This window comes from Gekko japonicus, unplaced genomic scaffold, assembly GCF_001447785.1.
Source record: "Gekko japonicus isolate JY-2015 unplaced genomic scaffold, Gekko_japonicus_V1.1 scaffold5, whole genome shotgun sequence".
In the NCBI taxonomy this organism is placed as follows: Eukaryota; Metazoa; Chordata; class Lepidosauria; order Squamata; family Gekkonidae; genus Gekko; species Gekko japonicus.
In genome coordinates this window covers 1,486,463-1,513,405 of record NW_015168652.1, presented here as the reverse complement: position 1 = coordinate 1,513,405, position 26,943 = coordinate 1,486,463, and the positions used below count along the sequence as shown (strand labels likewise).

Here is a 26,943-nt window from a genome sequence, read left to right as displayed (position 1 = left end):
GTGGCTCAAGTGGTTAAGACGCTGAACTGCAGGCTGTGGAAGGTCAGTAGCTCAGCAGTTCGAGACCCGGGTGCCGCAAGACGGAGTGAGCTCCCGTCTCTAGTTCCAGCTCCTGCCAACCTAGCAGTTCGAAAGCAAGAAATTGCAAGTAGATAAATAGGTACCACTTTGGTGGGAAGGTAACAGCGTTCCATGCGCCTTGGTGTTTAGTCATGCCGGCCATATGACCACGGAAACGTCTTCGGACAGCGCTGGCTCTTCGGCTTCAAAACGGAGATGAGCACCGCAACCCTAGAGTCGGATTCGACTGGCTTTCGAGCAAGGGAACCTTTACCTTTACTCAGGTTAAACTAAAAATGTCTGATGAAAATTCATCACTTCCTAGTGTAATATTTACAGTCTCTTTTTGAACATAGCACCTCCTAAGGAAATACTTCGCCTGTGATTACTTACAATAAATATTGACACTTCAAGCTCAAAAAAAGTCACATTACTTGATTAAACGCACAAAAATGAAGAGCAGGATAGAGTTCCCAAGTAAAATTACTAAGAATGTTTAAAGTGCATGTATATTTCTTGCAAACAGTCTGATATAATAAAAACATAGTCAAACACATATCCCTGCACTAGGTACACTTGCACAGCATTTTTTGCTACATGTTTATAAACTGAACGTCCAGCAATTTCAACTGACCTTGCAAAAATCCAAATAACAAAGATAAATGAAAACAAATAAACTGACAGTTTCCAAATACACTTTTCCCCACATAAGACATCCTGACTTTGTTCTGGTATCTACTTGCACAGAAAAAACAAGGCGTGAATCTGCAGCTTATAGATATAATCAAAACAAACATCCATGATGACAACAGTGGCTTTCCCATTTCCCACTACCACAGAAAAAGATACCAAGATGCATCTGAAACTCAGATTCAGCATGGATGATCATAGCGGCCTTTACCATTCATGTGAAACTACTATAATGGGATGTTTTATTAACACATTTAGCACAAGATATCTCCAAGATCTATTAAAGGTTATCTATCAACCTTTAAATCTGATAGTACAAAATGAGATTGTGAGTTCTGTTGTTTGAACAAAAGCCAGCAAACCAGACTGAAAACCTTTTATGGAAAAAAGAAATAGTTCTCTTTATTAAGAAAGACATTAAAAATACAACCATGCACAAATTAAGACTATAGCTACTGTAAAAACAAGTGCTAAGCTTGTCAGAGTAACTACCTTTTCTTTTTTAAATTTTTTAAAATATTTATTGAGTATTATAAAAAGGTTGAGGGAAATGGGGTACAAAGGGTAGAAGGGAAGGGGGTACAAAAGTAAAAGAATGATGCATACATTTATTTCTACATGCACTAATACAATATTAGTTTTACTTATATCTTCAAATCATTCTTTATATTGTATCGAATTACTTAAGCCAAGACATTTCTTAATATCTGCATAAAGCTAAGTTGTTGACTTTATATCAAATAAGCATTTTTCACTTCCTAAAGAAAGTTATATCTTATTATCTTGTTAATTTTGATAGAGCATTCAAAATTAGTTAATCATAACTAAATTATATTAATTTCATAGCTATGAATTCTCATATTCAAGCTCTTATAATCTCTTAAACATTTATTACAAAATTACTCCTTACTAATACAGTTATAGATCCCTAGTGTCCTATCACTGATAAATAGACATTTTATACTAAAAGCATTCTAAAGGTAGTATTTTAAAATATATCACCTTAAAAAACAAACATATCTAATTCTAAAATATATTTCCTACACATTAAGATTTTCTACAATAACACATACAAATGTCTTATGACTAGTATTTCTTTGACATTTAATTTTAATACTAATTTCACTCAAATGTTATCATCTTGGATATCATTAGCCAACCTTTATATTATTACAGCTATACTGAATTATCTTAAAATCACATTACAAGGTTTTGAGCTTTCCAAAATACTAGGCAATAACTACCTTTTAATATGTATTTCTCTTTTTTTACTCATTCACTTTTTATTTATTAATGTTTTTGAAAAATTAATACAGCTTTATAAAACAGCAACATTCAAAATTTTCACATCTGGTGGAGAGTATTACAAGAGTAACAGGTGTTGAAGGTATCACTATAACTTTTGGAACACATAGTTCGTTATACTTCTTGTACAAGAGATAAACTGACTAAAGACTAAAGAGTGCTAACTTAGATGTGCTATAGGGTAATTCTATCTGATGTATCGCTTAGTTCAGTGGTACACAACAAGCTTGAAGAGTGTGAGGAGCTTGACAACTAAATATAGAGTAATTTGAGATATATTTATGTGGTTGAATGTTTTCTTCACACACACACAGAAATCTCATCTAATCTTCTTCTGAGACTCATCTAGAGAGCACTGATTTGGCTATCATGGTGGTACATCTTTATAGAATAACATCAGTTTTATCTTAGTCTAAATTTCTTCCATCTTAATCATGTGATTATTATCTAAATACTTGATTGGTTCTTAATTATGTATGATATAATGAACAGGTACATATGAAAATGCATCTGATATGTCATTATAATTTCTAAAGCAAGATAAAAAGGCCAAACTCAACTCTTAATCTCTATTAAAAGACAATTAATCTAATATCCCTGTAACCAATGTTCCCTCTAAGCTGTGGAGTCTTGTGAGCAAAAATTCTACTTTGTGAGCTCCTGGCATTAAAGTTGTGAGCGAGCGATTTGGCTGCTGCATAAATTAGTTTGCTCTGGCACCATCCTTCCTGAGCTACGACAGAAATGTGTGAGCCGAAGGCTAAAAAACTCTGAGCTAGCTCACACTAACTCAGCTTAGAGGGAACACTGCCTGTAACTGTTTCAATTAACTATCAAAGATAAGGTAAAACTTTATGAAACCAGAGTTCACAAATAGCTGAACCGTGCCTGAGATCACAAACTTCAGAAAACATGCACGATCAGCAAGAAAAGTGGTGATATAATGAAAATACTGCTACATTATCTCAATACATTGCTGGTAACACCACTTCCAAATACCAGGCTTATCACCATTCATGCAACAGAATACAGATTCCAGCTAAACTGGTCACTTCAGACGTTTGTATGCATTGCCAACTGCATGAAGCGACCTTATTAAAAACATTATGGTTGAGGATAAACGAAGAGATTATGAAGTCCTCTCTGTGGCACAGTATAGCTATGGTCATCCATTCATGCATGCAGTTAAGAACATAAGAACATAAGAACATAAGAACATAAGAGATGCCAATGTTGGATCAGGCCAAAGGCCCATCCAGTCCAACACTCTGTATCCCACAGTGGCCAGAAATACCAGTGCCATCAGGAGGTCCACCAGTGGGGCCAGGACATTAGAAGCCCTCCCACTGTTGACCCCCCCCCCCCAAGCACCAAGATGACAGAGCATCACTTGCACAAAAAAATATTGTAAGATATTCAGGCAAGGATTTGGCAGGTTGTTTTTAGAAGAAACTAACAGAAACTTGAATGTTACCTAACTAGCACCAGGTGATACGAAATAAAACTCTTACAGTATTTAAACATATTCCTGTCACATCACCTTTTGTAGGTATTCCCAGTAGTCATGCATGGCTGTGTGAGTTGAACTATAAGGAAGGCCGAGCGCTGAAGAATAGATTCTTTTGAACTATGGTGCTGGAGAAGACTCTTGAGAGTCCCTTGGACTGTAAGGAGATCAAATCAGTCAATCCTAAAAGAAATCAACCCTGACTGTTCACTGGAAGGCCAGATAATGAAACTGAAGCTCAAATACTTTGGCCACCAAATGAGAAGGGAGCACTCCCTGGAGAAGACCCTGATGCTGGGAAAGATTGAAGGTCAAAGAAGATGGGGACGGCAAAGGATGAGATGGTTAGACAGTGTCATAGATGCAACGAACATGGAAATTGAGCCAACTTCAGAGGACGGCGGAAGACCGGAGGGCCTGGCGTGATCTGGTCCATGGGGTCGTGAAGAGTCGGACTCAACTGTGCGACTGAACAACAACGAAGTTAACAGTTGGTCCTGCTCTTGGAATTGTGGGGTAGCATCACAATTAGCTGGTGTCATACCATCACCATCCTCTTCCCAAGAACTATTAAAACACTGAACAGGACACAGCAGATCATGTGTTAGTCTCTGACCTTTACACAACCTTCCACCTCAGACCTGTTTGGGGAGAGTCTGAAGAGTTAAGGACTCAGTTCTTTTCTGCTCTTGCACATCTCAAATTGCTATGTTCACCTTTACTTCATATAGGAGGTAGCTGGAAAGGGCCAGATGGCCATTTAGTTCAACTCTAAAGTGCCAGGTGGAGCCATTCAACCATTAGCAATTCTCTGCTCAATCTGTACAATATATTTACCAGATTTATGTTTATAGTCTGCCTTTCTCACTGAGACTTGAGACAAATTACACAACATAAACATCTAAGGACTAATATCAGCAATGTACTAAGGATTAGTACAGTGTACAAATAAGCAATGTTCTAGGATTGCATAAATCTGGAACAAGCATAGAATATTAGATGGGGTCATTTCCTGCGGGAGCACACAGGAGCGGAGCTCCAGCAGTAAGGAGCCCAGGGGGCTCCCCCATAGCTAGCAATCCAAAACAGTCCTGTGGAGCCTGAGTGGTGGGTGTTGCCTTCTGACACACTTCCAGTGATGTCAGGGGGTGTGGCATATGCAAATAAGTTGTGCTAATGTTATGCTAATGAGCTCCTGCACCTCTTTTTCTATGAAATTACCCCTCGATGTTATTCAAATGCAGATACAATGCAGAAAACATGGTTGCACTTACCTGTAACTGATGTTCATCGAGTGTCTTCTGTGCTGGCACACATGGGACTGCCGGAAGGCAGGCCTGCCGCGGAAGAACATTCCAAGAGCTTTCTCAATCCTGTAAGAATTGAGTCCCCCCTCCCCTCGGAGAGAATTGTGAAATGAGCCATTTCCCGCCCATTTGGTCACGTGACGAGGGGAGGGGGAGGCACCTCTCTCTCTCAGTCCTAACCTGCCGCCGTGGAAAATACAAGTCGTCCACAGCGGGGAAGGAGGGAGGGATGTGTGCCAGCACAGAAGACACTCGATGAACATCAGTTACAGGTAAGTGCAACCATGTTTTCATCTTCGTGTCTTCTGTGCAGTCCCACATGGGAGTCTAGCAAGCTACACAAGACTCGGAGGCGGGTGTGGGCGAACAGTCTATTTAAGTAACGATTGTAACACTGCTGCACCCACAGATGCGTCAGCTTTAGAATCAACATCGATTGAATAGTGTTGAATGAAAGTCTAAGACGAAGACCAAGTAGCTGCTTTACATATGTGAGAAATATTGATAGACGCCGCGAAGGCAGTCGAGGTAGTTTGTGCCCTCGTAGAGTGGGCTCGGACTGGAAAGGGACAGGGGAGACCTGCAGAGGCATAACTGCTATGAATGGCTGAAACAATCCATCTGGAGATGGATTGCCTCGAGGCCGTCTGTCCCTTTTTGGGACCAGTGCAACAAACAAACAAACAAACTGTGGACCTGAACACCGACGTGCGTATCAAGTAAAACAATAACGCTCGTCTGAGATCCAAAGTATGTAACTCCTTATCTACTTCGGAAACTGGACTGGGGAAGAAGTAGGGAGGACTATGTCCTGTGAAGTATGGAACGCAGTAGGCACCTTTGGCCGGAAATCTGCGCTTGGCCGTAGCATCACCTTATCAGGGTGAAATTCTAAACATGGGGAATCCATTCGAAGGGCTTGTAATTCCCCAACTCTACGAGCCTAAATAATGGCGACCAAAAAAATGACCTTGTGTGTCAAATGAACTAATGCACTCTTATCCAGTGGCTCAAACGGAGCCGCCATCATCTGTGTTAACACCAATTTGAGATCCCATTGAGGGAAGGGAGGCCGTACTACAGGGAATTTGATGTACAATCGCCTTAGAAACCGTTTCGATAAGGCATTGGAAAATATCGGCTTGGATTCAATTCCCAAGTGGAAAGCCGATATGGCCGCAAAGTGAACCTTAATGGACGAAGGGGAAAGACCTTGGTCAATTAGTGTCAGGAGGTACTCAAAGATCTCCATCAAAGGACAAGTGTCCGGGCGAATCTTACGGTCTTGCGCCCAAATAGTAAATCGACACCATTTGGCCTTATAGGACTTTCCGGTGGAGGGTTTACGGGAAGCCAGTAGTATTTCCGTTACCTGATCAGAACAAGTATCTACGTGGAAATGAATGCGTGTAGATTTAGGGTGTGGGGGGCAGGGTGGCGAGTATGACCGATCCGTAGCAAGTCTGGAACTTGCAGCAATGGGTACCTTTCGTTCCCTGTTAGCGTTAGCAGCAGCGGGAACCAAGGCCGACGGGGCCATAGCGGAGCTATCAGTATGCACGCTGATCTGTCGTGTGCTAGTTTTGTCGACACTCTCGGTAAGAGGGGAAGAGGCGGAAAAGTATAAAAAGTCCATCTGAGGAGGAATGTATCCCCCAGACAGTTGTCCCCCTTTTGTGACCTGGCACAGAACAACAGGCACCTTGCGTCTGCCGTCAAGGCAAAGAGGTCTACCTCCGGCCAACCCCACCTCTGGAATATGGGGATCAGGTACGTGAACGGAATGGACCACTCGTGGACCATGAGAGCTGTTCTGCTGAGTATGTCTGCTAGGCTGTTTTGAGAGCCCGGAATGTGAACCACTGAGAGGTGGAATCCCTGTTCGAATCGCTAATTCCCAAATGAGCGAAGCTTCCTTGCATAGGGAAAGGGAACCTGTACCACCCTGCTTGTTGACGTAAAACATCGCGACTGTATTGTCCATAATTATTTGAATAGACTTCCCAAGGCCGGAATCTGCAAGAGAGAGAAGGGCGTATCTTACCGCTCTAAACTCAAGTCTGTTGATATGAAATTTAGACTCCGTGGGGGACCATAGGCCCTTCACCTGTATGGACCCAGAGTGCGCTCCCCAGCCCTCTAAGGAGGCATCCGTAAACACATGTGTGTCAGGAAGACTGGGCGCCAACGGAAACCCCCGCACCACGTTCCCCCATGTCATCCACCATCGTAGGGAGGACAGGATCTGCCTAGGGATGGAGAGGAAAACCTACTGAGAATCCCGTTCCGAGTTAAACCTTCGCAAAAACCAATTCTGCAAAGGTCTCAAGCAGAGCCTGGCGTGCATGAACGTGGAGGTAATGGAAACCTTGAGACCTAAGAGCCTCTGAATGAATAGGGTCCTCTGATGTCTCTTGTGGAAGAAAGAGTAAACCAGGGATTGTATAGCTCTGGTCCTGTCTTCAGGTAGAAATGCTCTATGAGCTATTGAGTGTATCCTAGCCCCTATGAACAGGATAGATTGAACGGGGGAAAGTTTAGACCTCTTCAAATTGACCACAATTCCCAATGACTGGAGAGTATTGATGGTGAAATGAACCTGGGTTAGCAACCGCTCACTGGAATCTGCTACTAGCGACCAATCGATCTCTAAAGCCAAGGCCTCGTCTTGTCTATGCGAGGTAGGGACCTCGAAGGATACAGGAGGGGTATCTTTATACTCCAGAAAGCAACCAAACTTTATTATGCTTAACACCCACGTATCCGAACAAACCATAGACCATTGACTGAAAAAACGTGCCAAACGGGCCTTGAAGAGAGGGGGAACACCTCATTGTGAACTCCTACCCCTGGAGAATGATCCCCTAGGGGAGTGAGACTGTCTACCTCGTTGTACGGGTTGTTGACATTTTGGGGGGAAAGGATGCTGGAAAGACCCCCTAAATGGTTGGGAGGCAGGCGAGAAGCGACACCCTCTGACTGCGGTTAGGTACTGAAAGTGTCTAGGTACTGAAAGTATCTAGTTTTCGTAGATTGAGGCTGTTGTTGCGTAGTTAAACCTAATGACTTAGCTGTCAGCTAGTCCTTCGCACTTTCTCTAAAACCTCGTCAGCCTGTTCGCTAAAGAGGAGTTTACCCTCAAAAGGCAATCCTCAATTCGCGCCCTCGTATCTGGGGGAAGGGCGGATGAGCGTAACCATGAGTGCCTACGCAGGACTACGGCCAATGCTATAACCTTGCTCGCAGCGTCAGCTGCATGTCTGGAAGCATTGAGCTCATGTCTGGCTAGGCGAGCTCCCTCTGTATGAATTAGCTTGGCCTGCTCCTTCTTGTTATCTGGAAGGTCAGCCAGTAATGGGGCTAACTGATCCCATAACGTAACTTGGTACCTGGCCATAATAGCCTTAAAATTAGCTATTCTTAGTGTCAGAGCTCCAGACGAATAGAGCTTTCTCCCTAAAGCATCTAACTTTCTGCCCTCTTTGTCTAGAGGAGAAGACTCGGTCCTCCCGTCTGTTTAGAGGGAATTACCTCCGCCACCATCGAATTGGGTTGGGGATGGTGATATAGGAAGAAACCATCATCCTCTGTTATTTTATAGAGGTTCTCTATCTTTCGATCAGATCCTGCAACCGAAGCCGGACGAGCCCAGTTATTGCAGGTAATTTCCCTTATCCCCTTAACCAAAGGAATAGCCACTGGGCCCACATCAGAGGCATATAAAATCACCGACACGGGATCTTCCTCTAAAGGTTTGGGAGAGACAAATTCTATTTCAAGGGCTTTAACCATTCGCAGAAGCTGCTCTGAATAGCCCTTCAATTCCTCAGTCAGAGAAATTGGGGTAGGATCCCCTACTGCCTCCTCAGGCGACGGGATCAAGGTGTGTTCCGATTCGGAATCAGAGCCGTCGCTCGAGGCCTGTCCCTCTGACTGAGCAACGTCCAATTGTCCCACAGGAGACCTGGCACCGGCAAGGGACTTTGACGTGGAAAGGTCTCGACGTCGATGTGGATCTCGACTTGGACTCCGACGACTCTGAGATGCAGCAGGCTTTTGGCACCAAGGTGGCACCCACCAGGGGGGAACTTGTTCCCAATCGACAGGGTAGCCCCACGGATGAACGTCCCATCCTTGGCTGCCCGAAGAACCAGATCTGGAAGACTTCCTGGACGAATGAAGACTGATGACGTCCGCATCACCCACATCCGGGGACTCTCGTCGACGTCGATGTACGACGTCAGAGCTCGACGTCGAGGAACGTTGACGTCGAGAAGCTGGACTACGACGTCGAGTCGATCGGGAGCGTCTCGACGTCGATGGAGCTGGAGTCGAAGGAACGTACTTCTTCGACGTCGAAGCTGCCGACGTCACTGTGGTTGCTGAAGGCTCCGACGTCGAGCGCAACGGCGATGCCGGTAAGTTTGCCTCAGTTCCCATCGGGGACACAGTAGAGGACTTAGATAGGAAAACGGACTTCTTCGACGTCGAAGCTGCGACTGCGCCGATCGCCGACGTCACTGCGGTTGCCGAAGGCTCCGACGTTGAGCGCAACGGCGATGCCGGTAAGTTTGCCTCAGTTCCCATCGGGGACACAGTAGAGGACTTAGATAGGAAAACGGACTTCTTCGACGTCGAAGCTGCGACTGCGCCGATCGCCGACGTCACTGCGGTTGCCGAAGGCTCCGACGTTGAGCGCAACGGCGATGCCGGTAAGTTTGCCTCAGTTCCCATCGGGGACACAGTAGAGGACTTAGATTTGCCCGTTTTTGCCTTTTTCTGAGGCGGTTGGGCAGATACGGACCTTTTCCGGCTCCTCCCTGCCGAGACCTGCTTCGGCTTTTGGGATTTTAAAGGGCCCTTGACGACGTCGGTAGTGAGATTCGACGGGGAGGGAGTACTAGTGCCCCGAGACAAGGCCTGCTCCCAAAGGGCTGCTTTCAACTTTAATGCTCTCTCCTGCTTGGTTCTCGGGCTTACCATACCGCAGATTTTGCAGGAGGTTGTGTTGTGGCCCTCTCCCAGACACAGGAGGCATTTTAGATGGTCATCTGTAGTAGCCATCTTCGACCCACAAGCCTGGCATTTCTTGAAGAGAGCCATGGAGTTGAGATCTCCAGAGAAAAGATGGTAAAAAAAGAAAAAAACTGAATTTTGTTTAAACCTGAGGTAAAAGAACAGTAGCTCTGGAAAATATGTCCTTTCCTCACGGCGGCAAAAAAAGGACTGAGAGAGAGAGGTGCCTCCCCCTCCCCTCGTCACGTGACCAAATGGGCGGGAAATGGCTCATTTCACAATTCTCTCCGAGGGGAGGGGGGACTCAATTCTTACAGGATTGAGAAAGCTCTTGGAATGTTCTTCCGCGGCAGGCCTGCCTTCCGGCAGTCCCATGTGGGACTGCACAGAAGACACGAAGATGAAAAAAGTGTTGTATCAGTAGAATATAATGAAGTAACAGCAGGATAATACATACAACAAACTGATACTGCATCCTAAACACAGTGGTATCATCCACAATCTGTTTTCCTTTATAAGAGCCTTTATGAACCATTCCCTTAGGTTACAGCCTTACTATCTTTATAGAAATGCCTTTCCATGCTTTTCAGACCACAGTCCTTAATGACTTTGGAGGCTCATATCTGTGGGACTGTCTCAAATCATATAAATCACAAGGCAGCTCTGATCATCAGGCCATAGACTATTAACAGTTCCTTTACTCAGGTGGATCAAGATGGGTAGCCATGTTACTCTGTCTGTAGCAGTAGAAAAGAGCAAGAGTTCAGTAGTGCCTTAAAGTCTAACAAAATATGTAGTAGGGTATGAGCTTTCGTGAATCACTGCTCACTTCTTGAGAACTTCTGAAGAAGTGAGCAGTGACTCACAAAAGCTCATATTCTACTCAGGCACTTGGTGAGAACGGTTTCTGCTCACCCTTTTGCAGTGGCTGCTCCCATGCTGTCAGATGGGCTTCTTGAGGTTGTGAAGAAAGCCCCATCCTTGAAAAGATTCTGGACACCCTAAAGCAGATGGCTTTTCCAAAGGGCCTTTGATGGCTCGTGAGTGGTTGTTGCCTGTTCTGTATTTCTGAGATGTGAACTGTTTATAAACTGATTTAAGCCACTTTGAGTCCTGTCAACTGGACGGGGTGGTGGCGGCATTTAAATATTTCAAATAAATGCATGGTTTTCATCAAGGAGAGAGCAGGTACAGTGCATTCCTTACTCCCAAGGCAACTGCCTGCATTGTTAATTGGCCCAAAGACGCCTTCCTTGACCCTTGGGATAGTGATCATTTCATCTTTTTCAAGAGAGCTGTGGCATGAATCTGCAAAATGCTGTTTTACTACTCTCACCATAGACTTATGACATCTATTTGGTATTTATTCATGTAAAGGAATTGTCAATACAATCTCCTGAGCAAGAAAACGAAACCCTTGAAAATCTGTGCGTAATGCATATGCAGAAAAATCCTTCCTTTAAAGCCCAGTGCTTATTAAACAATAAAGAGCTGAGCTAAATGAAAAAGAAAGAAAGAAAAGAATTTGGGAGATTAAAATAATTGCTAAACTAAAAGGTACACTGTTCAGTATTTTTTTTTTGGGGGGGGGGGGAAACACATACAGAAAATTAATGTTTTCATCTTGCTTTTTGCTCCTGACATCCCTAATGCTGTGTTACTGGTTTCCAAAGAAATCTAGCCGTTCACTCCACCTAAAAGATTTCTCTCTATCAGCTTTGTGTATGAAAATGAACAAACACACACATTAACCCAAATTGTGCTACAATCCAGGGGCAAGGCACACATGTACTGGCAGACCTTACTTTTTGAAAAATAACGTGCTTTTGCTTGAAAGTGATCAGAACATTCAAATAATGAATGTTAAGATGTTCTGGTTGCATGTGTAAGAGTCATAACTGTGCACATCCCCCCCCCCCATTCTGTGCATGCATCTGGGGCATCAGGGAGTACATTCAAGGACTGTAGCAAGTATGCAGCACTAAATCATACACTACTTAAATGTGAAGTAGAACCTCTCTGAACTCTATTCCCCTTGAGTTTTACTGTGTGTGCTCATTGTGTTGAAATAATTTATATGCCATACTACCCAGTTATGTCTTTCTCTCGACTGTATATTACTTTGCTGTGAAGCCATTAGGGTTACTAGCTATATATCATGCCTGACCTAAGCCTACAAAAAAAAATACCACCCTCAACCAGAAAATGGAAATTTTAGCCACAAAGCAATATATAACATATACTGTTCTCTTACATTCACAGTATAATAAAGCACCTGTATAACTCAGACCAGGTCAAGGGCAGTATAAAACCAATACAGCTGGGTCCCAGCACTATAAAGTTGAGCTAATGGAGGCCTGCTGCCATATCTGGCTCAAAAATTAAATTTAACTCAATTACAGTAATCAAGAATAGTTCCTTGGTGCTTTAATAGGTTCCTACTGCCTCACAACCTCAAAAATCTTTCCAACAATCTTCTGATGTCAGTGTTATGACTTCCAAATTGCAAATGGGGGTTAAGACTGGGAGAGAGCTTCCTTAAAGCTCATGAGTTCATAAACTTCCTGCTTCACAACTGAATCTTTTTATCACAACATTCTGCTTGATCTCACTACGGCAGCATCAGTTATCTGAACCTTAGGGTTGCCAGCTCCAGGTTGGGGGTGGAGCCTGGAAAGGGTGAAGTTTAGGGAGGGGGACGGAGTTCAGCAAAGATGTAATGCAATTGAGTCCACATTCTAAAGCTGTCATTTCCTCCCGCGCTAGATTTGAGTCCGGTAGCATGTTAGAGACCAACAAGATTCTCGGGGTGTAAACTTTCAAGAGTCAGAACTCCATGATGAAGGGAACGTCAACTCTTGAAAGCTTACATCCCCAAAATCTTGTTGGTCTCTAACCAGATATCCGATGAAGGGAACTTTGACTCTAAAATTGATCTCTGTAGCCTGGAGATCAGTTGTAATTCCTGGAGCTCTCCAGCTACCACCTGGGGGTTGGCAGCCCTATGACCATTTACTCTGCTGTAATCCTGCCAACTAAATTGATCTATGCCACTGTTAGGAGTCCAGTCAATCCCGTGTGTTGAAATCAGACAAAACCATAATATGTGCCAAAAAGATAGTTTTAGGGCACAGAAAAAGCAGTGCATTAGGAAACAAATATTTTATTGTAGCGATTGTTATACTTAACCTGTTTAAAAAGGAAAGTACTGTACGGAATGATTCTGTCACCAGCTCTCATACGATAATCCCATTAAACTAACTGGAACTACACAATTAACAACCACCCACTGGCATTTAAAATGAAGGTCTAAGTGAACCACACTCATATCTAACGTACAGCTGCTGATTGATTTTTTTCTGGATGATTACATTCCGCTTCACAGGAAAAAACATCCATCTAGTTTGATAGAATGGAAGAGACTTCTGAAACACTTGCTGGCTTTTGCAATCAATTAGGGGTCAGCACGCCTTGATAAATTATTAACTCAACGCAAAGAGAGAGCACACTGCAATTCTGGAAGACCCTTTTTTTACTACTCAGCAGGTTATGTCAGCTTTAGCTTACTTCAAGCATTGAGATTATTTTATAGTAGTAGTTCTTCTATTATTAAGCAACTAACAATCTTACCAGCATAGCAAGGTGGCATAGAAAACATTGCTCTCTGACTAAAATGAAGAGAATTATTTATCTAGGTCATTGACTAATTTTTTGCTCATTAATTCTAGAATGTACTCCATGAAAAGATTTATGGGTACTCATAAAAAGTTATCAAAATTATAAAACCTTTTAACATTTAAGCCTAAACCATCATTTTAAATTGGCAATTAGATTCATATGAGTAAACTATCATACCATTAGTCTGGGAAATATATAAGATGGCATTTTCACATCTGTTGGGCAAAATATTAAAAGGCATACATTAACCACAATGATTTTCTTATGGCCATACAAATGACCAAAGTAGTTGTACATAGTTTAAACAACTTGCATGAACTAGAAAAGGCAAAAATTGAAGGTGTATGCAGCCAAAATTGGCCATGGGTCTGTACTACGGAAGACTGTTTTAGGGCTGGAATGGCTTCCTATCATGCCCAGCATGCCAGTATTAGTATCAATATCTACTTTTCTTTCTAACTTCTGCTCCATGTTCAAAAGTGTGAGTCTGAAAGCCACTGCAGTTTCCATGCTGACAGTGGTGCTCCCATGAAGCAAACATGTAGTGTAGGAAATGTAAACAAGTAAACTCAAAAATACAGGACACACACACTGGAGAGTTAGGGCCACCCAGAGTAGAGTTGTCAGCCCCCAGTTCCCAGGGAGGGTTCCCCTGCTTTTGGGGACCCACCTGCAAACAGGGATGTTGTCATGCGACGTCCCCGGCATGATGACATCACCCAGAAGTGACACTGTTGCATCGGTGACATTGCATGGCAATGCTCTGGTTTTTGGGCAAACTATGGTTTTGAAGCCAAAAAACCATGAGTTTTTGCCCAAAACCCAAAGCGTCACATGCGGCGTCACAACACAATGATGTCACATCCGGGTGATGGCATCATGCTGGGGATGCTGCACGCGACATCCCACCCACCCCCAGATGGCCCCCCCAATACCCCCACCGGAGCGGCGAGGGGACCTGGCAACCCTAACCCAGAGTTTCCTGATACATTCAGACAGATGTTTAGAAACACGAAACTGCTATTGAGTGTTATGTTCAGCAAACATATTTGCCATGTAAAGTGCTGGATCCACCTTCTGACCAAGAGGGCGTACAAGTTCATCCAAGTAGCTGGAATGGGTCTGGGGGGAAAGAAACATGAGAGAGGGCATTGGCACTACTGTGTTATGTCAATTTCAGGTTTTCTCCAGAAGTGATGTCTCACTGGTCTAGGAATCACTGGGAAGATAACACAGTCGACTTGGAGAGATCCCCCTCTCCATTTCTAACAGATGAAAAAAAAATTAAACCTAACAGCACAGCTTGCAATCTTTATTAGTGAAAAAGAGCAAGAGTCCAATAGCACATTGATCACTAACAAAATCTGTGGCAGGGCATGAGCTTTTATGAGTCACTGCTCACTTCTTCATATACAGCTAGAATGTGAGTCCATCTGTCCTTATATCCTGGTGAGTGGAGTGATTTCAGATGCTGAATGACAATAGCAGGAGTTGGTAATGCAACAGGAAACATCGGATGCATTGTCTTGAGCTTTTTATCAGTTGCAATTCAGCAGTCTCTCTTTCTAATCTCCCTTGGAAATGCCTATGTGAGAACTGCTACTCTTAGGTCAGCGACTGAATGTCCTGGAAAGTTAAAATGTCCCCCCACTAGTTTTTAAATGTCGTGATTTGTAATGTCAGACTTATGTTCATTTATTGTTTGCATCCTCATGGACTGAATTCTCCTGGACTGAATTGAGACCCTATGCCAAGGCTTTCCCTATCCAGGAAAAGGCTTGGAAGGAGCAGGGCTACAGGCCTGATGAAGAACATAAGAAATAGTGAGCATGAGAGGCAAAACCTCTGTATTCAGTCTTTTTCACACCTATATCCACCCCCATACACAGGAAAAGGAGTGATTTCCCGGTTGCCCACTCTAGTGGGTGTTTGTAGCTTCCACTTGGCTTACTTACTACTGTGTGCAGCTGAGGCCTCTTCTTAGGGTTGCCAGCCTCCAGGTGAGGGCTGGAGATCCCCTGGAATTACAGCTGATCTCCAGGCGGCAGAGATCAGTTCCTCTGAAGAAAATGGCTGCCTTGAGGGTGGACTGTATGGAATTATACCCCACTGAGGTGCTTCCCCTCCCCAAGTCCTGCCTCCTCCAGGCTCCAGCCCCTAAATCTCCAGGAATTTCCAGACCTAGAGTTAGCAAACCTCCCCAGGATATAATAGAGCGATAATTCCTGAACCCCAGTATCTTACTGATTCTGGGATTAGGGAATATTGACAAATACTGAACATTTTCGGGTTCAGGAGATCTGAACCCAAATCTGTTGCAACACTAGAGTTCATCTTAAAGGGTATTTTTAACACTGGAAAGCATTTTTTAAAAACATCCAGACAAATAAGAAGTTCTGGCATTCTTGAAAAATTCCATGCTGATTTGTGCCACAGGTCTGACTTACAAGCCCTGTCACTCTAGACACACAAGGGCTGGCTAAGGTTCAACAAAGGAAGGGAGAGACAACCCTACACGCTCAGAGGTATTCCAATAATTTAAAAAGTTATAGTTGTACACACTTAATATTAATATTAAATATTATTATTGTATGTGTGTGTTTGAGGTGGTGCACAAGGAACAAAGCAGTCAAGTCATGTGGTTCTGTTGGCTGATGGTAAGGGCAAAAGTGGCCCTCCAAGAACCATGGAGTGAGTAATATTGTTCTATACGGTTAATTCACCAACAGTAGACTGAATATGTGAGACACCTCTGTGACTTGGTTAACTTCTTTACGTTACCAGTTTGGCCTGCATATCATTCCCCACCCCACCCCAATCATGGCATAGTTGTACTATGTTGTGGTCTATTGGGGTGTAATTGCTTGGGGAGACCCCTGTACCCAGAAGAATTTTCTAGGCTCTGCTCCAAGGCTTCATTCAAGTAAAATGATTGTTTTTATTTCAAGAGCTAACAACCCTAATTAGTTCCCAGGTTATCGGGAAAAACATTTGTCATCATTAAAGAGCATTAAAGGTCCTTGGCCTCTTATCCATTGGCCATTCAAAGCAAAAAAAAAAAAAGTTGGCCACATTCACATTATTGTTAATATTTAATTTTTTTCTCGATCTATCCCAAAGGCTCAGAGTAGGTCCCAAAACAGCTCTATGTTATTTTATCCTCAAAAGCCAAGTCTTTTTCAGACAACATAGGTCCTTTCCTCACTTGGATCTCATCCCTGGTTTTATCAGAGTTCAACTCGCAACACAATACCTAGCATTTATCCCTGGTTATAACAGCATCTGTTTATCCCGGGACAAGTGTGGGGCAAAACCGGGGTGACCTCAATGTAATGTGGAAACAAAAAATACCCTGAGATAATCACAGGGGTGAACTCAAGTGTAGTGTAGAATGTAAAAATACCCCGAGATAATTACAGGGGTGAACTTGATGTAGTGTAAAATGTAAGCATGGGAACAGGGTTGAACCAGGATTTAAGGTCTAGTGAGGAATCACCCATAGAAATAAACATGCAGTGGATTGTGCTGGTGATGAAATAATGGGAGCAGATTCCACCTCCAACCTACACATGTTCATTTGAAGGTATGCACAGAACCTACATGCTGCCTCACTTCTACTCCCCACACACATATATTAATTCTTCCTAGAAATGTGGTCTGAAATAGGCTCTTAGTATGGAATGTTCGGCTGAAATACTCACCAAGACCTCTTAATGAGCTTCCTGACAAAGCATGGCTCATCCTGCTTGCTTCCATTCCATTCACACATCCAGATACAAAGTAATCCCTGAGTGATAATGCAATTGTCTTTTTCTGCAGAAACACAAAGTTCATACTAGGCCAAATTTTTATCTGCGTCTCACTGAGCTGTATATGCCAAATTCAATCTTGTTTCGGTAGGGTAGGAACGCCAACCTCCACTTTTAGGTTTGGTAAGGTAGGAATGCCCTACACCCAACACTTTCTCACTGAAATCCCCACTGAGAAAACCCCTGGATAGCCCCTTTTACTTTTACCTTCCAAAGAAAATGTCCCTCACCCAACACCTACCTCATTAAACAGCATCTACCTCGTAACACAACACCTACCTCATAGAACAACATCCACCTAAGCGAACATCTACCTCAACAAATATCTGCTTGTACAAGCTCCCCTTTTCCATTGCATTTGTACAATTCATAACAGGTGATCTCTTATCTGTACAATGTGTTCCACTGGCTGTGACCAGAGGATCTATGTGTTTGGGCCTGAAGGGGCATAGGAGCACTACAGCCACATCTTGCTGGGTTCCAGTGCTCTCCAGGGGTCTCTGCCAAGCTGCCATGGGGTTACTTTGAGGAGCCCCTGCTGAAACTATGGGGATGTTTGCCTTTTTGTCCTTCAAAACCTGCCTTTGGAGACTTGAGGGTGGTTCTGCCAGCTCAACACGTGTTTCCATTCCTTTGCTGCATAGAAAAATACACCCCAGTTGTATTTCAGACCTGTTTGTTTCAGCCTGGGGGTGGGGCTGTGAGAGTTGTGGGCACGCTTCCCTTGCTTGTCTGGTGTGGCTGGGGGGCCTGCTATGCTGCCATGGCCTTACTCTGAGGAGCCCCAGTTGAAACCCTGGGTATGTCTGCCTTTCTTTCCTTCCTTTAGAGACTTGGGGGGGCTGCGAGCATAGGGAGGATGCTTGCCTTGCTTCCAGTGTCTGGCGGGGTGTGTGTGTGTCTGTCCAGGTGAAGTTTCCCTGTGAATTTGGTATCATTGGCTTGTTCATGAGCTGTTCCATAGACTCCTGTAACTGCAGCTGTCTTTTCCAGAGAGAGCACTGGGGAGACCTTTTCAGGGGATCCATAACTGAGACCCCAGAAATGTAATCCGTCCCCAACTTGGAGATATTGCAGAGGAGCAGGTGGCAAGGTAAGGTCCCCTGTGCATTTGATGTGTGTACCTTGCAGAGCAACCATGCTATACAGTCCTGAACCTGTGCCTTTGGGGTCCATAACTCAGACCCTTTAAATCCTCACCAAAGTTGGAGGGCAAGTAGAGGAGAGTTAGCCAGAGATTCCCCTGTGAGTTTGGTGTTTCTAGCTTGCTGGGGGGCTGCTCTATTTCATCATGAACTTCAGAGGTTTGTTTGGTCCCTATGAACCATAAACCAAAATGAACAATATTTTCTCGGTTCATGCCCATATCTAAACTTTACTGTAAAATAGAACTGTAAAGACAGTTAAAAATACAACCACTATACAGTACCTATGTACTACCCCTCAAGATAGAGTAAACTGGACCAAAATATATGGATTTAATATTTTTTCCCCTTAATCTTTTAGAATGACCTGTGTGTGATGAGTAGTTAATTAACATTTTCTGAGTAAGCCTTTCATCAGAATCCACAAGAGATGTATCGTCCTCTCAGGGATTTATGAGTTCAAGCTGACATGAGTTACACATATGCAAATCAGAGCCCACTGGGAGGAGAATATAGCCTTTAATTTGCATAATTCCCCAAGACACTGAATGAGATTCTTTGTACAATACATTAAACATATGTATTTGTGACAAGAGAGGTCAGAAATGGATGCCAGTACTTGCTACACAGACTGTTTAAGGACATTCACTGTCAGTCAGGGGATGCCTAGAAAACAAAATGGTGGTGAGGTGTTAGAAGGCAAGGGTATTAAGTAAACAGGGATATAAAGTAAATGCACACAGACAATGTGCATTTTAGGCAGTTACTGAAAACTTCAGAACAGGGGAAATGGAACTGCAGATACTCTACTTACATCCTAAACATAGGCCCTTTCTGCACTCTCCTTTTAATCCATGTTCACTGTGGTGTCCTTCAAGCAATTCTGCACTAAAATCGAATTCAACCTTCTTTTTAATCCAGGTTTTCCCCCCATTCTGCACTAAAATCGAGTTCAACCTTCTTTTTTATTCTGAGTTTTTTCCCCATTCTGCATTACGTTACCTCCCTTCAGGGGGTCAGCCCGGTTTCAGCCTGCTGTTGCCCTGGGTTATTTGGATGCTGTTTTGCCATGGATTTATAATTGCCTTGACTCGAACGCTGAGAAAATCCAGAGTGGCAGGCAAATGTGGAAAGGACCATAGTTAGGATTTATGTATTCATTCTGCCACCTAGTATTCATACAACTCTTTCTTACATTTCTCTTTCTAAAAAATTAACATTAATATAGCAATGTTTCCATATAAGCAGAAAATACGAGCTTTCTCTACAGGTTTCCAGACTAAGATCAAGAGCCAATTCATATACACAGAAATAGCAAATAGCACAGACTTCCCTGGACAGTATCAGTTCAGAGTGCAGGTGGGAAACTGTGTATTTTGTTAGTCTTTCATTTAAAAAAAAATAAATACCACAGCAAGCTAGCATGCCACCATGCCAGAGAGAAAGGTTTGGGCTTAGTTCTCCACTTGACATACTAACGGATGCCATCAGAGATACTTACATGGGAAGAGGGCATTTCAGAAGTGGTACAGTCCCAAACTGATTCAACTATACATCTGCATTGTAATTGTTTCTCAGGAGGAATGTAAGGGAAGCAGCTCTCATTATTTTCAAACCAGAATAAAAAAAATGCTTCAAAGAACTCTGAGCACCTCATGGTGCCACCCAGGGCTCTTTTTGTAGAAAAAGCCCAGCAGGAACTCATTAGCATAATAGGCCACATCCAACAGCAGAAACACATTAGCATAATAGGCCACACCCCTGACAGCACCACTCATTAGCACATTAGGCTGCACCCCCATGTTACCAGAAGTGTGGTTATCCAGCTTGCTTGTTATTTGCTTGTTATTCTGTTTACCTTGTTTGTTGTCAAAACCCAAGGCTTTTTTGTAGCAGGAACTCCTTTGCATGTTAGGCCACACACCCCTAATGTAACCAATCCTAATGAGTTCCTGCTGTTGGGTGTGGCCTATTATGCTAATGAGTTCCTGCTGGGCATGGCCAACTTGGGAGCCAGCCAGAACTCCGTTCCTGTGCGTTCCTGCCCAAAAATAGCCCTGGTGCCACCTCTCAGACTCTGCTTCTCATGCTACATCTCACCCCTCCTCCCCTTTACCTCACCACAATCCTGTGATACATGTAGGTTGAAAAGAAAGTGACTTTCCCAAGGATGCCCACTGAGCCTCAAGCCTACTCTGACACTCTGACCCCCTCCCCAGTCAGTGACTTCCTCAGATGGGAGGGAAGACTCTCATTTTTTCAAGTGACTCCTTTGTGGACTCAGCTGCCTGGTCTCTCAATCCCTCTAAGCTGCGGAGTCCTGTGAGCAAAAATTCTACTTTGTCAGCTACTGGCATTAAAGTTGTGAGCGAGCAATTTGGCTACTGCATAAATTAGTTTGCTCTGAAGCCTTCCTGAGCTAAGACAAAAATGTGTGAGCCGAAGGCTAAAAAACTGTAAGCTAGCTCACACTAACTCAGCTTAGAGGGAACACTGCTCAGGATCCATTTCCTACACACAAGAAACATTGTTGGTTTGCAGGGAATCACTGTCTTGGCCTGGGAAAATCCCACACCATCTATGAGAGAGGATGGGCTGGGAGAAGGGTGGGGCCGATAATTGGGAAGAGTTAGGCTGGCAAGGGAAAGGACCAATAGGGGATGGGGGATGGATATAAAGGGGAGAACGGCTGGAGAGGAGATCAAAGGAGATGTTACTTCTGATACTCCTCCAGGAGGAAGAAGTTGTACTCCCGAGGAGGAGGCTGAGATTGCTGCAAACCCCCTCCCCTCCTGCAACTGATATCCTGAGCCGGGAACCCCACAGTGGAGCTAATAGGGGCAGGCACCCGGCTTAAGTAATAACATTTCTAAGTAATTTGCCCTGACCTGGATAGCCCAGGCAAGCCCAATCTCATCAGATCTCGGAAGCTAAGCAGGGCCGACAGTGGCAGGTATTTGGATGGGAGACCTCCAGAGAATACCAGGGCTGGGAGGCCAGAGGCAGGCTATGAAACCACTCCATGGCCCAATAGGAGTTGCCAGAGGTTGCCATGACTTCCAGGCGCATGCACACACACATGTACACACAAATGGAAAAAATGCCAAAAAAATCCCCCTTCTAAGTAATTCTACTTCTTTATGAAACTTTTCCTTTTATGTTTGCATGAGAATAATTAAGCGGAAAACAATCACAGCAGTATGGTAATTACTGTTCTTCCTCCTGTGAAATAACACTTTAAATTTGTCACCTGCTAGGCTTTAGATGTGAAATTCCTGCTTAGTCTCTTTCCCCTCACCCTCATTTTTTCTCACTTTTCTTGAAGTACATATTTGCTGACAACAAAGAAGTTTATTTTAATGAGGTCACGGTGTTTAAAGCTTAAAGGTGGTCTAAGATCTCTGTCACTGGCCTGGTGCTCTCTGTAGCAGAAATGGTGCCTAACTACAAGGAAGCATGGCCTTCTCAGTTACGGCTTCACAACTGTAAAATACCCACCCCCGGTTTCTTACCTGGTGCCAAAAAGTGATCAGTTTTCAGTTCAGATCAAGACTTTTCTGTTCACCCAGGGCTTTTCTTAAATATTTGAGTGGGTGGTGTAAAGTTTGTTTTATTTGTGGCTTTATTGTTTACATTGGGATGGTTAATTTATATTTTAGTTTTATAGCTGATTCATCGCTCTGTTGTTCAGCCAAAGTTAAATTTAGGTGTTCTGTTTTTATACAGTTTGTGGGGAGTTGTTCTCAAGTTGGTGTTAACGGCTTTAATATGGCTACACAACTATTAATTGGTTTTGCTGGAGTTTTGAATGGGGTCCTTGTATTTCATTTTGGGGAGAGTCTTAAACACACTCACTCTTGCATGGTTTTGAAAAATCAAAACTCTAGACCCTGCATTGTAATAGCCCTTTAAAGAAAAAGAGATTAGGAAAAGAAAGGTATTCCCTTTGTTCCTTTAAAAAGGGCTAAAATAATTGGGGGGAAGGCTTGATTTCAATTAGTAAAACTTCTCTTCCTTCCCCTCAGCCAGGTAGCCAGGAATTTAGATATTGGGAGTGCCAGCTTCCTAGGGAGGGCACTAATTAAATGTAAATCTAATTTAATTAAAGAGCAGGGGAGGGGTGGGAGAGTTTGCACTCCACCGAGCTGCACTGGCCCGAAGCCGGCCCCGTAAGGCCAAATACTTCTCTGGAGTGGAGGAGGAAGCCTGGGATGCGCGGCACTACCTTGCCTTTTAATCTGCATTGGCCCTCATAATCCTTCCTTAAGAACATAAGAGACGCCAATGTTGGATCAGGCCAAAGGCCCATCCAGTCCAACACTCTGTATCACACAATGGCCAAAAATACCAGATGCCATCAGGAGGTCCACCAGTGAGGCCAGGACATTAGAAGCCCTCCCACTGTTGACCCTCCCAAGCACCAAGAAGACAGAGCATCACTTGCCCCAGAGTCCCTATCTATACCTTGTGGCTAATAGCCATTGATGGACCTCTGCTCCATATGCTTACCTAATTCCCTTTTGAAGCCGTCCATGCTTGTAGCTGCCACCACTTCCTGTGGCAGTGAATTCCATGTGTTAATCACTCTTTGGGTGAAGAAGTACTTCCTTTTACCCGTTCTAACCCGACCGCTCAGCAATTTCATTGAGTGCCCACGAGTTCTTGTATTGTGAGAAAGGGACAAAAATACCTCTTTCTCTACCTGCTGTATCCCATGCATGATCTTATAAACCTCAATCATGTCACCCCTCAGTCGTCGTTTCTCCAAGCTAAAGAGCCCTAAGCGCTTTAACCTCTCCTCATAGGGAAAGTGTCAGGGGGTGTGGCATATGCTAATGAGCTATTATGCTAATAGCTTAGTAGCTCATTAGCATACCCTTAGCATTTTGAAATATAATTTGACACTAGGCAAGCTGGGTTTAAAGTCTCTCTTACAGTGAATGATTTTACATATATCCTTAAAAAGGGCAAATCATTTCACCTAGGAGATCTTTTCCTTCTTGATGTATGGTGGGGAAAAGGCTGATAACAATAAGCGATGGGCTAGCTGAGGAGGCTCAGTCTTCTTGAGCCTAGCGAAAGAACATTGCACACTCACAACTGAATGAACATGTTGCTGTAGAGCCGCCCTGTGAGCCGCCCTGAGCCCACTGGGGAGGGCGGGGTATAAGTATGAAATAAATAAATAAATAAATAAAATAGATTCAAAAACCTGCTTCTAGGCTATATGAAAAAGAAAAAAATTAAGTCGTATTACTGTAAGAGAGCAGATATAATTGTTTGCAAGTAATCAAGATCAGAAAAATTGAAGCACACCAACCAGAACCAAGAGTTAAGCGGTGGTTTGCTTTGGGATGATTGATTTCTGTTTCTGAATTTGAGAAGGCCTGATCCTCTAACCACATGGCATCATAAGCCAGCAGCTACTGCAAAAGAGCAGTTATGTCAGGTGTGCTCCTGCTAAAGTTATTTTTTTTTAAAAAGGTGTGTGGCTACTGAATAGTGGTGCCCTGTGTGGACATGGGTCAATTATGATGGTGGCCTGTGCTTTGGCGCCGATATCCCAGTGATACTCAGTGGCTTGGGGGCAGGGTTGCCAACCTTCAGATGAATAACAATGGATCAGATTATAGAGATCGGTTCCCCTGGAGAAAATGGCAGCTTCGGAGGGTGGACTCTAAGGTATCACATTCCTGCTGAGTTCCCTCCCCAAACTCTGTCATTCCCAGGGTCCACCCCCGAATTTCCAGGAATTTCCTTACTTGGAGTCAGCATCCCTACTCAGGATTCATATGTGGCTCTTTTCAGCACTGTTCCACGATGTGGAACCCATCCCTGTTTCAGGAAAGTGGGCATGGCCCTTGTCTGGAAGAGGGGAGAAACTGTGGTTGGCAAGTGGTTTCTACCTTAAAGCAGCTGCTGTCAGAGGAACAGGTGAGCAGTGAGCCTCCCTGAGGTGCAGACCTCAAGCCAGGGACGGAAGTAAATGTGGTTCTTTCAGTTGACAGTAATTGTGAATATGGCTCTCGTGAGCTGCAAAGTGAGCACCACTGAGCTACTCACTCTATAGAAAAGTATCTGCATAGTACTTGACTGCTACTGGCTGTTGCTGAAATTCTCTAGTAAGGGGACCAGATCCACTCTCCCATTTAGTGGTGCTTAGTACAAGAAACAATTGGTAGTCTATTAGCAAAGCCCTGCGTGAACCATGCTAAAAATGATGAGATACTGATTTTTTCAGAGAGGGGAAAAAAAACGTTTTGGATAAATGTCATTTTAGTGGGATTTCCCCCTGCCACACGGGAAGGATGGATACCTTTTGAAAAACATAATGCTGAAAATCTTAGTGTGTTATTTTGAGTCTTGTAATTATCACTTTTACCACTGTAAGGATATAATAATGTTAATGCCTCAGTGATTTCGTTAAAAAAGAGACAGAACACAGAAGCAGGGGGCAGAAATTAATGAATAACATGGCTGAGGTTCTAAACTGTCAATCTGCCATTAATGAGAGAAAGTGCTCTCATGAGAGATGAAGAATTGCTGCCAGATTCCTCCCCCCAAGTTATATTTGTGCTACCCCATTGATTTTCGAAAGGAACATAGGTAAGTAAGAGGAACATGGTGAGTCTGATATGGCTTCTTAATTGTTTTCCTTGTAAGGCAGATTAACAGATCAGAAACTCAGCCATTTTTTAACCTTCATTAATCTCAGCCCCCTTGTAGTATGCTAATGGGACTTCTTTCTCTCTGGTACTCCGTTGTTCCCTGCATAATCACTTTACCAACTGCAGAGGCTAGAAGTCATAAGTCAAGTCTTCCAAAAATAACAGGATCACCCTTAAAATTATGCAAAGAGATTTTGTTTGTGTTCTGTGTTTTTGAAGCCCTTAAAACCTCTTAAGAGTTTGTAGCCAAGGTTCCGCCCTCCCCTCCATAGTAATAAGTAATAAGCACAACACTAAAACTAGAATCGAAAAACATACGGACACCCTAGCAAAGAGGCCAGGTTCTTGGCTTCAAACGGAGAAAATACTGGCAGTGACAATAAACCTACATCTTCAGAGGGCCTGGCAGTGACAATAAACCTACATGCTTCAGAGGGCCTGCACCACAGTGGCACCAAAACTCTGGAACATTCTCCCTAGGGAGATTCCCCTGTCCCTTCTGTTGCCCTCTTCTGCCAGCAGGTGAAGATGTCTTTGTTTCACTTGACATTCCTTCAGTGATACCTCCTTCCTTCTCAGTATTTTAACTGTTGTTTTTATCTTTTGTGCTTATTTTAAATTTTAGTTTTAATTATATACTAGGAATAAGGCCCATTGTGGAAATAAATACAATGAGCGCTAGAAAGAGGCTCTGGGAGAGTGCCAAGGCCGTGGGCACTCAGCATCAATTTGCCATGGCAACCTCAGCAGGTTATAAGGACACAGAGTCCAACATTTTCTCCAGGGGAATGTATCAATGCCATCTGGAGAGCAGTTGTAATTCTGAGTGATCTCCAGCCCCCACCTGGAGATTGGCAACAGTAGGTCCCCATGAGGGAATGGCTGTTTTGGAGGGCAGTCTTTGGCATTGTACCTGTCTGAGGCCCCACTCCTCCTCAAACCTCACCCTCTCCAGGCTCCATCTCTCAAATCTCCAGGATTTTTCCATCTGGAGTTGGCAACCCTATCTACTTCCCAGCCAAGCATCAACCTACCTTCATTTCCCCCTCATTGTTCAGTTTTCCATCTCCCCCCACCACCTGTAACCTCTACCATGCTCTGAAGCTCTGACTGTCACGTCACATTGGCTGTCACAGGAGGGGGGACATCTCAGCAGGGTATAAGGACACAGAGTCCACCATTTTCTCCAGGGGAATGGATCAATGCAATCTAGAGACCATTTGTAATTCTGAGTGGTCTCCAGCCCTCACCTGGAGATTGGCAACAGTGGTTCCCCATTAGGGAATGACTGGTTTGGAAGGCAGAGTCTATGGCATTGTACCTGTCTGAGGCCCACTTCCTCCTCAAACCTCACCCTCTCTAGGCTCCATCTCTCAAATCTCCAGGAATTTCCCACCTGGAGTTGACAACCCTATCTCGTTCTCAGCCAAGCATCAACCTACCTTCATTTCCCCCTCACTGATCAGCTGTCCATCTCCCCTCCACCAGCAGCCCCCATCGTGCTCTGAAGTCCTGACTGCCACATAACCTTGGCTGTCACAGGGGGGGGGGGCAACTTAGCAGGGTATAAGAACACAGTCCACCATTTTCTCCAGGGGAACTGAACAACGCCATCTGGAGACCAGTTGGAATTCTAAGCGATCTTCAACCCTCAGCTGTATTTTGGCAACAGTGGTTCCCCATGAGGGAATGGCTGGTTTGGAGGGCAGAGTCTATGGCATTGTACCTGTCTGAGGTCCCATCACTCCTCAAACCTCA

The 26,943-nt window shown here is 43.9% G+C and overlaps 1 protein-coding gene across 1 annotated transcript in view; it reads right to left on the bottom strand.

Moving 5' to 3' along the window:
* The window catches only part of RELN (reelin), a 585,476-nt gene that overhangs the window by 432,762 nt on the left and 125,771 nt on the right, over positions 1-26,943 (bottom strand). The window lies entirely within an intron of this gene.